The 12860-nt window shown below is 33.7% G+C and overlaps 1 non-coding gene and 2 pseudogenes across 2 annotated transcripts; all 3 read left to right on the top strand.

The window, feature by feature from the left end:
- The first annotated feature begins 1066 nt into the window (after positions 1 to 1066).
- Positions 1067 to 1139, top strand: TRNAR-CCU (transfer RNA arginine (anticodon CCU)). The gene has a single exon. It is a non-coding gene; the product is annotated as a tRNA-Arg (tRNA).
- Positions 1140 to 4128: 2989 nt separating this feature from the next.
- On the top strand, positions 4129 to 5971 carry LOC143577016 (myosin-binding protein 7-like; annotated as a pseudogene). Its single transcript, XR_013143038.1, has 3 exons — positions 4129 to 5369; positions 5518 to 5564; positions 5838 to 5971. The product of XR_013143038.1 is annotated as a myosin-binding protein 7-like (transcript).
- A 1523-nt stretch (positions 5972 to 7494) lies between these two features.
- Positions 7495 to 11353, top strand: LOC143577005 (calcium-dependent protein kinase 20-like; annotated as a pseudogene).
- Positions 11354 to 12860: the final 1507 nt, after the last annotated feature.

The following is a 12860-nucleotide window of genomic DNA, read 5'->3' as shown; positions in this document are numbered from 1 at the left end:
AACAAGCTGGATAATTTAAAAGGATACCACCCCACACCGCTTGAGCAAACCAGCACAACACCGTAAGATGTTTCGCCGTTTCCCCCTCATCTCTGCACAACAGGCACCTAGCCGTCTCAAGTCTCAACTGCTATATTGCGCCTTGCCAATGCACATAAAACCGGTAGTCTTTTCATCTCCACCCTCCAAGCAAGTATCCTGACCTTCCTTGGTACAAATTTATCATTTGAAACTTCTTTGTTCATCGATACAGTAGCATTCTTTGTATAATCAAATTGCATAAACCTCAATGCGGTGATAGCATGATAGTTTGTTAGAGTAAATAGTAAATACTACTACTCTTAACTATCGACACCCTATGGATTCAACATACATGTTCGGATTGTTCACCTGTTCTAAGTAATCATCGCACCCTTCTTACGCTTTGTTGCTATTTTAATAAAGATCTTGCAAATGTTACTGATTAATTTTGCAGATAAGTGCAAAGATAAGCGGACAAGCGACAGTTATAATTTAGCAACCTGCATAATAAACATAATACGGCGCTTATACTTGAATTATAACATCAATAAGATATAAAAATTCTAACAATCACCACAACCAAGTTACGTCAAGAATGAGAGAAATACATAAGTTACACAAGAGTTATAACTAAATAAATCAATACACTCTAATAAACTCTATAACTTTATATATATTTTTAGTTATTTTTTATAATTTGGCATTGAAAAATATTATTATATATTTAATACATTATATATATATATATATGTATGTATATACATCATAGGCTCATGAGTCAGCTTGAAATCGATAAGTAAAGCTCATTCCCGGGCTCGTTTATTAAACAAACTTCTTTTAAAGTTTGAGCTCGATCTACTCAATCTGAGTTTTTAATGAGTCAATCTTGAGTGACTTGTTTACATCTCTAGTTGAACCCTGTGATGTAAAACTCTACCATCTTCTTTCAGTGAATTCACTGATTCAAGAGAAAATATTTAGACATATGAGCGTCTAATTACACACTTTCATTAATGAAAATTAACTCAAAAACAAGTCAAACAAAGCGCCTGTAGCTCAGTGGATAGAGCGTCTGTTTCCTAAGCAGAAAGTCGTAGGTTCGACCCCTACCTGGCGCGTACGTTTAATTATATTTTTTTTTGCTTTCTGTTTTAAACTAAGCTTTTATAACTGTTCTTTAGGTTAGTTTTTCCGAGTCAAGTTCTTCGGGTTTCAAAGTTTACACTTTCTTTATGACTAATTTACTTGCATCATAAAAGATCGTTGAATTTGTAAATTAAGTTCAAGCTTAGTATCTTAATCGAGATCATCTTAAAGAGTTTCGGCCTTCTACATAGAGATAACATTAAATCAAGTTTTGGATAGCGCATTTTATTATTGGATATAAACGAGTTAAGGTGGAGTTTCTTATTGAACGTATTTAGGGGTGTTCATCGAATCGAATAATGAATTTTCAAGTTAAATCGAATCGAATAATTGTTTTTTATGCCAGTATTCGTATTCGATTAAAAGTTGAACTATTCGATTCGTATTCGTATTATATGCCCAATTCGAAATTCGATTTGAATTCGTATTTGAAACTCGAATTTGGATCGAATTCGAATAAGTTCAATTTTAATTCGAATAAATACAATCGAATTCAAGTTTACCTATGCCAAAAATTCGAAAACCATAATCATAATTGCAAAACAAACATATAAATTTAAAGTAGTTGCAATACCACATGATAATAAAATTCAAAACTAAAGTACAAATAGTCTAAAAATCAAAATATTCAAAACGAGAAGTAAATAACACTCATGTTAATATGAGCTAAGAAACAATAATATGGCCTATTGGGTTTAATTAATTTGTAATGGACATTTATTATTTATGGATTTGACACAAGTAAAAAAAATAATTATATGTATTCATATATGTATATATAATTTGAATTCGAATTTCGAATCGAATACGAATTCGATTAATATACTCGAATACGAATCGAATTTTTTAAAACCAAATTCGAATCTTAATAATCGAATTCGAATCTAATCAAATTTCGAATGTTTCGAATGCGAATCGAAATTTGAACATCCCTAAACATATTACGTGCATCAAGTTTTCAAAAACAAGGTTGAAATATACATCAAGTCGACCTTGAGCTTATAAGAATTTTAATGAGCGAGTTGAATCGAGCCAACATCAGCTTACTCTCGAGTTCATAAGTCATAATAATATTGATGTAGGTTTTTTGAAACGCGATCAGGCTGTTTGCCTGTAATTTGATTTGGGCCGGTCCATCGAGCTCATGGTGGTTTGGTAGCTTAGAGACCAAGTCAAGCATATTACTTGGGCTACATGATACGAATTAATTAATTGTTTATATATGCTTTTACTAATTAGTTTTTGAACATGATAAGATTTTGTAAACAAGTCTAATTAGATTTTAAAGTTTAAATTAATATATATACTCGAGCTTTGGGGGCTATATCATGATATTGTAAATTTTCAACTTAATGAGAATTAGATGGATTGATCTTATGCTCTAAAACATTGTTTGTGTTTATCAGTTTTGGTTACCAAACTTCACAAACGGCTCTATAACTTGATGATTTTAAAGTCAAAAGCTTAAAAATCGATGCCCCCGTATCAAATACAAGTCTAGATTAGTTGACTCATAATCTCTCATCCGATCTTGAAGTTGAGCTCTTATATAACTCAAAGTGAGAATCAAACCGCGTAATTATATTTACAAGTAGTGTAATTATGTAATTATATCGTAGTATAATTACGCCATACTATAATTACACTATGTTATATATATATAATTGTACCACTTGATTTTCACTGTTAATACATTAACTTAGTTTGTATTTGAACCAAATCCATATTATATAATGGGCTTACTTTAATGATTTTGACCCACTTTATATTTTAGAAGACGCTTATTAATAAGGGCTATAGATTCACTTTTACTGGCTTACTTATTTTGACCAATACTAATACTAATTAATAAACAATAAATAATATTACTTAGGATAATCACACGTTTTATTAGACGGCCGATGAATGAAATAATGAAATGGTCTAATTTTCAAGAAACACGCAAAGCCCAACTCGATATATCTACTATTTTGCCTTTGTTTAGAATATATATAATAATTTTAAATTTTATGTTTACATTTACTTATAATTTAATCATTGCTTTATTTATATCAATGATTCAATGATAAAAAATTCTTATTTCAGTAAACTTATTTTATTTTGAAATGCGGATAAACTTAATTTATTATTTTTCAAGATGAAAATTCGAATTTCAACCTTTTAAATTTTCAATAAATCAAAAATAAGCATTTTCTTAAAAGGAAACATCGATCAAGTCACTAATCTTATTAACACACTAAATTACAATGCTTATATTTTTAAACTGAGTTATACTCGTACATTTTTTTCTTACATAAAATTCATCTTGTAATTTCGTAAAAACAACACATTATATCGTAACTACGCAAATAAACAAAAACAAATGTGAACAATTATATTTTACAACCACAAAGCATATACTTGTTTAAATAAATAGAACTTGCGGGTAACAATCCCTGCTTCACAAGAAGTCAGGTATTCAGATGGTATCAGTTCATCCGACTCTCGATATAGCAACCAAACAAGAAAATCCAAAAAAACAAAGCTGGGAAATAAATTAAAGTCCGATCGTGGCGCGAATATCGAGAAACCATTATCAATAGAATATTATAATATAATATAGTATACAAATATTTATTGAATAATATTCAAATATGCAGACAAATAAACAACTACAAGCATAAAAGATAAATTAAATCTAGGGTTTGAAATTGTTTTCAATCTAAACCCCCAAATTTTCCTCTTTTCCCTCCACAAAACCTATTTTCCTGCCAATTTTTCACATCAATTCGATTTCATCTTCATCACCAGCTCACGATTCCTTGTTCCGTACGGTATATTTCATTCACCTAATCTCCATTTTCATCAATTTCGTTCATATTGATTCGTAATCGTAACTGTTGATTTGTAATTGTAATTCGTAGGGTCCTATTGGTGTTTTCTTTAGCCTAGAAGCTGCTTTTGTTATTGTGACTGTTATTGTTGTTATTTGACTGGATTTGATGCACTTTTGGTGTTAATATGGAGTCAGAAAGCTCGAGTACGGTCAAACACTGTGATTGTCGTTGTATTTATTGTGAATCTGGAACCGGACATTATTCCGGGACATGGTTACGGTCTGTGAAACGAAAAGTAGACGAGTTTGATCACGATGGTGATAAGTTCATTATACCAGGTCTTGTAATCCCGTCTGTGGCGCGTGTGGATATTGAAAACGAATGTGACGCGTTGCGTGAGATGGTTAGCAACCAACAACATACAATTCAGGGCCTGATTTCTGATTTGGAAGAGGAAAGATTTGCTTCGTCGTCTTCGGCGAATGAGGCTATGTCGATGATCTTGAAGTTGCAGCGTGAAAAGGCGGAAATTCAGATGGAAGCGCGGCAATTTAAGCGGTTTTCGGAAGAGAAAATGGCGCATGATCAGCAGGAGTTGATGGCGTTAGAGGAGTTGTTGTATAGGCGGGAGCAGTCGATTCAATCTTTGAGTTGTGAAGTGCAAGCGTATAAACATAGAATGATTAGTTTCGGGCTCACGGAATCGGAAGCAGACGGTAATGTTGCTACGAATTTAGAAAGTCAGTTTGATTTTGCGCCGTATGATTATCCTCGTTTAAAAGTCAACAATTTGAATGAGAATCGGGATAATGATAATGAAACAGTTGATATAGAAAAGTATGCATTTGGTGAAACTCCACATTCTTTAAAAGATATAGAAGATAGAATCAATGAACTAGAAGAAAGTCAAAGCCAACCGGTTCTTGAGAAGGTTATAGTTGGTTATTCACCAATGAAGAAACACTCGAGTGATAGTGCCAGCTCGTTTTCTACACATGTAAAAGAAGTAGAGCCCGCATCCGAATTTGGGGATGAAATGAGTGATAGGATTTATACTATTGACTCTATACATAATGTGAACAATGATCAAAAGGGTAATATTGGTAGTTATGATGAATTTAATTCTTTGATGGGCAGTGATAAAGAATCATCTTCACATACTGAAATTGAAAGTCCGGAAGTTAAGAAGTTATATGCAAGACTTCACGCGAGGCGGATCGGGAGTCAATGAGGCAAACCCTTATTTCTATGTGGACTGATAAGGCCCAGTTGGTATTATTGAAGGAAATAGCTCAACAATTGTGTAAAGAAATGCCACCGCCACGCAAAACTTATGTTAACAAACCGTATAATGGCGTGGGTTCGTCTTTCTTTTCAATGCTCAAGGTAAACTTATTATTGTTATATTTCAATTTGATCACATATGCGTATAAGATTAGTTTTTGCATATAAAATTTGATATTGATAAATTAGTATGTATTGTTGTATTGGTAAAACATCAAAATTATATTTGTTATCATTTGCTCTTTGACAGTGGGTTGCAACCTTCGGTTTCTTGAGAGGGAAAACACAACGAAACAAGTAAGTATTGTTAATCTTTTCTAAATTTGGATATAAGCAATTAGCGTGTTTTGGATAAGTAGTTTAACAGCACCGCATGTAACAAACAATCGTTCAGTATGGTGACTTAAAGAGGACTGCTACTTACATTACAAAATACGCATTACCTTTTTTCATAATGCCATTTTTGGTCTTCCGATATATTAGGTTTTTTAATTATATTAAATTGTCGAAAATTAAACAACTAGTTATCAGGCTATGATTTTATTCTTTTTATTTTTGGGATCTTTTCAGGCACATTTTTATTGCATTGGCGGGGAGCGCAGGCTTGCTCATGCTTCTTGACAAGAGACCTCAAATCAGGCAATGGAGGTGTCTTTCAAGTACTAGTTTGAAAAAGTGATGTTATAAGTCTTGATATCCATTTCTCTGCTGATGTCACCCATTTCAACAGATTTTATTTTTAATTTTTATTTCTTTCAAAATTAGTATTCACATATGTTGTGTGAACATAGATGTAATTTTGCTACCTGCTCCTGTATATTGCTTGCAATGCAGAACTACAAATTCTAGTATGATTTTTCTCTAGCTTTATGTTTCGGGATCAAACTTGTTACGTTCCAGCCCATTCAACTTATGCTATGTTGACACCCTCGAGACATTGGTCATAATTGATAGTATTCGTGTATAGATGACAATGGCTTGGTTTTAGATGGGATTTGGTATTCTATGTTCCATCCATGATCATAACAATTAATATGCCCTTCAAAAATTAGCATCCGTACGTTGATGCCTTGATGATGCCATCCTTTTTGATACTTATTAACTGTCGTGTTTGCGAGTTTTCCTGGAAAGATTTAGGATTTTGTTTATAGTCTGGTAATATGTGAATTGGTTGCAAAAATTTTGAAGGGGCTGGATGCATTTGATACTCATTAGCTGCGTATTTGAGTGTTTGGCATTTCAGTTAGGTTTTTGAGGTGAGTTTACCATCATGTTTTGGGTTACTGGTATCTAATAAGTAGTTTTTGACCACATCGCAAACCAGGTGGGTAATAAGGGCAATAAGTAACGCTGTAACGCCTTTTATAAAGAATTCTTAGATTTTCCATACGCCACTTTTGCACTTCTTATAAGTAAATGTTGTTAGAGAACCTTTTAGATTATCCTTTTTAAAATTTGTAAAACACAATTAAACTTTACACAAACAAAGAGAAAAGAAGATTAAAAAAATTAAGTTTTTCATTTGGTGAAAATACATAGCAAGAGTTTTGGACTCTCATGCGCAATGAGTTAAGGACTAATATTGATTCGTTTGTAATTGTAAGTATGAGAAGTTAATGTCTAGAAGGAAAACGGGAAATAGTGCATCTAAATTTTCTATATGATTCACTGTCATAATAAGTTTTTATTACAGAACTGGCTAACCCAAGCACTCTTTAAGCATTAACATGGCACGCCCAAGCCAAGGAATCACATAGTGTGTTCAACTTGTATTGATGCCAAAGTTGTGTATGGTTAAAATTATGCAAATATCTTTCTCCCCTATAAGTCAATCATGTAAACATTATGTGCCCCAAAACCTGTCTACAGTACATATTTTATAAAGAAAACAGTTTTACAACAATCGATTATTTGTGGAAGTATCCATAAGAGCACCATCAACGTTCTCCTTCACAGGCGACATCACATTAAATTTGCCTAAATTCTGGCCTGCAACGTCTCTCCTAAATCCTAATCATGTCAGCAACTTCTTATCCCTCTCTCTTTCACGTCTACTATTCGTAATTCTAAAACCCACCAATTGCATACTATCTTGCTGAATTGTATAAACGTGGGCCAAAATAGAGAGCTTAAAACCTAGAAGTTAGAAATCTAATCATACTTATGTTTTCAGTATTATTCTTGTGATTTTCCCTCCTTAATTAACTAAAATAATAACTCAAATTCAATTCATTGAGTCAACTCAGCAACTCGTCCACGTTTCATTCCCTCCATTTCCCATAATCCAATTTCACATTTCCCCCAAATTCACTATTCGTCAATAATTAGGGTTTCTGATTAGCAGTAACCTGCGTATTATCACACAGTCACTATCCAACTTCCATCAATTTCATCTCAATTTAACTAAATCCTAATTGTTCACGCCAATTTCACCTTCGGAGACGTAAACCTCATAATATCCTGTTTTCGGTGTATGACCGGATCACAATTCACACACCTGCAGCTTCATCACGCATAATCGATTTCATCAAATGCGATCCGCACGTTTAAATCCGCGAGTCTTAAGGTTAGGGTTAGGGTTCAGGTTTCGTATTTGGTGTAAATTCTGAATAATGGGAAACACTTGTGTGGGTCCCAGTGTAGGACGCCCTGGCTTCTTGCAATCCGTCACCGCCGCCGTCTGGAAAACCCGCCCGCCTGAAAACACTCTCCCACCTCCCAACAAAACCAATACTAATGATAGTAATAATAATAACAATAACAATAATAAAAAACCAGATGATGGTTTAAAGTCAAAGGTATTAGGGGAAAGCGCGCAAAGTGTGCAGAGTACTCCGCCCGAGACTGTTAAAATGTCGGTACAGGAAGTGGCTAAACCAGTTGAAGCAGTTAAGCTACTGGAGGAGAAACCGAAGCCTACAAGTAATTTTAAACGTGTGAAGAGTACAGGACTTCAAAATTCGGTATTACAACGGAAAACCGGGAATTTGAAGGAGATTTACAATGTGGGGAAGAAACTAGGGCAAGGTCAATTCGGGACGACGTATTTGTGTATAGAGAAGGAAACCGGGAAGGAGTTTGCGTGTAAAACAATAGTTAAACGGAAGCTAGCAACGAAGGATGATGTAGAGGATGTTAGAAGGGAGATACAGATAATGCATCATTTAGCGGGGCATCCGAATGTGATATCGATTGTGGGTGCTTATGAAGATGCTGTTTCTGTTCATGTTATTATGGAGCTTTGTGCGGGTGGGGAGCTGCTTGATCGGATTATACAAAGAGGGCATTATACGGAGAAGAAAGCTGCGTAGCTTACTAGGATAATAATAGGGGTTGTTGAAGCGTGTCATTCTTTAGGGGTTATGCATAGAGATTTGAAGCCTGAGAATTTTCTATTTGTTAGTGAGCAGGAAGAAGCTGCGCTTAAAACTATTGATTTCGGGCTCTCTATGTTCTTTAAGCCAGGTATATCTATAAATATTTGTGTTATTTGATTTGATGATTATAAAGATTAAAGAACCAAGTTAAATGATATAACAAATTGGATCATAGGTAACTGCTACAACTTCCCTAGAAAAGAGAACTCCTAACAAACAAGCATACCCAATCGTACTCTAAGAAGGTGATTGTTCGTTAATTTCATAAACGATCACAAATGAACATAAATGCACAAACGAACATATATTAATTTGAAAAGTAAAAAATTAACATTTTTAAACTTAAACATTAGACAGTATCACCCAAAATAAGTATAAAGTTTAGTAATTGACATAATTATCTGTTTATACTTGACATAGTAAACTAAAATTTTGAAAATATAAAAAACCTTTTAATGACCAAATGTAAACAGATGAACATGAAAGAACGGACATTAATGAACGTTAAGAACGAACACAAATGAACACGTTATTGAATGTTCACGAACACGACCTCTGTTCGTGTTCATTCATTTAATCAATCGAACGAAATTCCTTGTTCATGTTCGTTTATTTATTAAATAGAAGCACGTAAGCAAATTTCCTGCAGAATGGTTCGCTGAACATTTGGTTCATTTACAGCCCTAGCTCAGTAGCTCCCATTGGCACTTTTGGCTTGGGTTTGGTTATTTTGGTTCGGTTATGTCTGTTATTTTGGTTATGGATCTTTTTTTTTTGGTTCTGTTCATGCACACCCCTAGTTTCTATTTATGTATGTTAGTAATATTTTGAGTGCTTTAACAGGTGAGATGTTCACTGATATGGTCGGGAGCCCTTATTATGTGGCCCCAGAGGTCTTGAGGAAATTCTACAGTCAAGAATGTGATATTTGGAGTGCAGGTGTAATCATCTACATTTTGTTATGTGGGGTCCCACCATTCTGGGATGGTGAGAAACAGAGAACGTTATCTTTGTCTGTTTTGTTTTTTGTTTATCGCTTTTGTGATGATATTATTATAAGGTTGCATACTTGCATTTACCTTTCTGTTGTTGTGATCTGAATCAGAAACGGAGTCAGGAATATTTGACCAGGTTTTGAAAGGTGATCTTGACTTTTCATCAGAACCTTGGCCAGACATATCTGAAAGTGCAAAAGATCTGGTTAGAAGAATGCTTGTAAGAGATCCTAAAAGACGGCTCACAGCACCTGAAGTTCTTCGTGAGTATACATCCCTATTTTATAATAATAATAAATGTTAATGCTAATTTTGTACACACCCTATTTTCTTTAGTCAATTCCTTCATGAACATTTATCCAAGTCCTGAAAGCCTCTAGTATGAAAAGGCAGTACACACTTTGATAAGAGTATTTTTGGTAATGACAATGCTGACACTTTTGAATACATCATCAGTTGAGTTAAGTTTTTCACACGGGCATATTATAAAACTTCACAAGTTAGTGTACATTGATTAAGGAAGATGTCAGGCGTTTGGAAATTGGAACTGCTTGAGTAAATTCTTTATTCATGGTTAGCATACTAAATAATGATTTCATTATATTGATTATAGTTGATGATCTTTATTGATATAATGGGATGCACATGTTACCATACTAATAGATGAACTCATAATGTTAGTTAGACCATCCGTAGTGGGGGCGCTTCCCACCTCAAAACTCTATGAACACCGCCCCCCCTCCCCCCTTTAAGTTTGAGCTAAGTTTTGGCATGGAGAGTTATCCACAAAACGCCATCTCTCCCCCCCCCCCCCCCCAAAAAAAAAAAAAAAAAAAACAAACTCTTCCAGCCAATCAAATTTTTTGTCCCATAGGATGCCACGTGTCTCACAATGTCCCTACATGGAGAGTTTTGACTACACATGGTCTTATAATTATAATTTTTTTGTTGACATTATCGCAAGTAATAAATTCGTTCCATCACACATGGAGAATAAGATACATACGTATGTAATTGGAGTAACAAAAATTACAAATATGAAACTCCAACAGTAATATATAACTAAGATTCATACGTATGTGATTTTTTTTGGTTGATGATTACCTTAGTTTTAAAATATTATTGAATTTTAATAGTTTTTTACCATCATATTCTGTTATAGGTCACCCTTGGGTTCAAGCTGATGGTGTGGCTCCAGATAAGCCTCTTGATTCTGCTGTTCTTTCCCGTCTAAAGCAATTTTCCGCCATGAACAAAATCAAGAAGATAGCTATCAGAGTAAGTTTTTTTTTCAACTGTTTTCTGTTAATCCCTTTTTAGCCATAAATCATAGTGTTTATCATCTTTAGATAAATTGTTTACCATAAATCATAGTGTTTAACTATAAATCATAGGTTATTGCTGATAGTCTATCTGAAGAAGAAATTGCTGGACTTAAACAAATGTTCAAAATGATAGATTCTGATGGCAGTGGCCAGATCACGTTACAAGAATTAAAGAAAGGCTTAGAGAAAGTTGGCGCCAATTTAAACGATTCAGAAATTGCTCGCCTAAAAGAAGTGGTAAATTATCCAAGATACCTTTACTTCCAGCTTACCACCAAATCTTTTTGTTAAAATAAAAAAGGTCTTGTGTGATTATTTTATGTGGGGCTGTAAACAAGTCAAGCCAATCTGAGCCAGGGTGGGCTTGTCTATCTTAATGAGATGAAATGTTAAGCTAGACCAAGTTCGTGGCTCGTCTGGCGATTCGCTTTTATAAAAAGAAATTGAAGTGTTACAAAATTTTGAATATTTTACACATTAATATATAAACTAAAAATAATATTTGTAACATGTACACATAATGCAGAATTTATAGCCTAAAGAATTCATAATTTATATATATTACAATTTGGGTTATAATTAATATTAAAATATGGGATTCACTTTAGAACGAGAAGTTTTAATATGTTTCTTATTACTTTCATTAAAAAATGTCACACGGCTTTTAAGTCATACATATATACAAATTTGTGCTTTAATTCAAATGAGACAACGATCCAGCTAATGAACGAGCCACGAGCCAAGTTGACCTTGGCTCGGGTTTGGCTTGCCTCGTTTAAAGCCGAGCTGGCTCGGCTCTAATGCTTTTGAACAACCCTAGTTTTATGTACACAAGTTGGGTTGACCCGTTCGTTAATATTTGTTTCCATTATTATTAAATTTTACAAAAATCAATCATTTTGGGTCACTTTCAAAAGTGCAAAATCCATAAATTCAGTTTGGTTCAGTTTTAGTTACGTGCAAAACCAAAATCGAATTGAATATTCTGTTTTCCAAAAACAGAAAACTAAACCGTCGGTTTTTGTACGGATTAGGTTAGATTGATTTCATGCGTTTGAAAGATTTACCCATTTGACCCGTTAGTGGTAAATATTACCTGAAAAATGTCAGTTCTCTTACAAACCTTTTGTTTTTATAATGATTATAGGACGGGCGGATAGATTACAGTGAATTTGTGGCAATGATGACAGAGGGTGACTTTGGGAAGAACATAACTCCTCGGTTAAGGTAGAACAGTAGAACCGTAATTTTTTAATTTTCTTTTCTCATAGTTTTCATACTTCACTTACCGATTTTTTAAATATTAAAACAATTAGCAAGTCGTCATCTTTGTAAAGATCCACATCATATACACCGGTTCTAATCAGTTTCTAGGTAATTAACTAATTATTGAATCATTTGGGTTTTCATAATTGTTCCAAAAATGTAGATAAGTGGAACAGATTATCATACATGATCTTTTCTAAAACGCGTTTATAAGAACAGAACGTAACGTAACGTATCATAATCACTAGCACGTATCACGAGTCGTAACAGTTGGAGCATACATTTGTATGAGGTGCATTTGTATGCATATATCTATCAATGTGTGCATTCTTTTGATCACATGAAAAAAGTGTTGTCTTGATTTGATATGATTCACTTGATATACATGCCATCTTTTCATGAAAAGAATTGAAGATAGGAAACAAGTAAAAGTGTACCAAATTATGTGCGGAAATGTTACCTGTTTTGGTGTAACTAAATATTATAATAATCCTTATTATGAAACAAAGAGTGACACTATGGATATCTTTTTGCAAAACTATACTCGTTATTATCATTTTCTCTGTTATTTCATTAAATTTACAATCATTATAAAAGACTAAACGGTCTGTTTAAAATCGTACTTTACCA

This window comes from Bidens hawaiensis, unplaced genomic scaffold, assembly GCF_021521415.1.
Source record: "Bidens hawaiensis isolate Kalapana, Puna unplaced genomic scaffold, B.hawaiensis_p1.1 tig00001461_1, whole genome shotgun sequence".
Lineage (NCBI taxonomy): Eukaryota > Viridiplantae > Streptophyta > Magnoliopsida > Asterales > Asteraceae > Bidens > Bidens hawaiensis.
The sequence above is the reverse complement of the archived record's forward strand: the minus strand, read 5'-3'. Positions and strand labels throughout refer to the sequence as shown.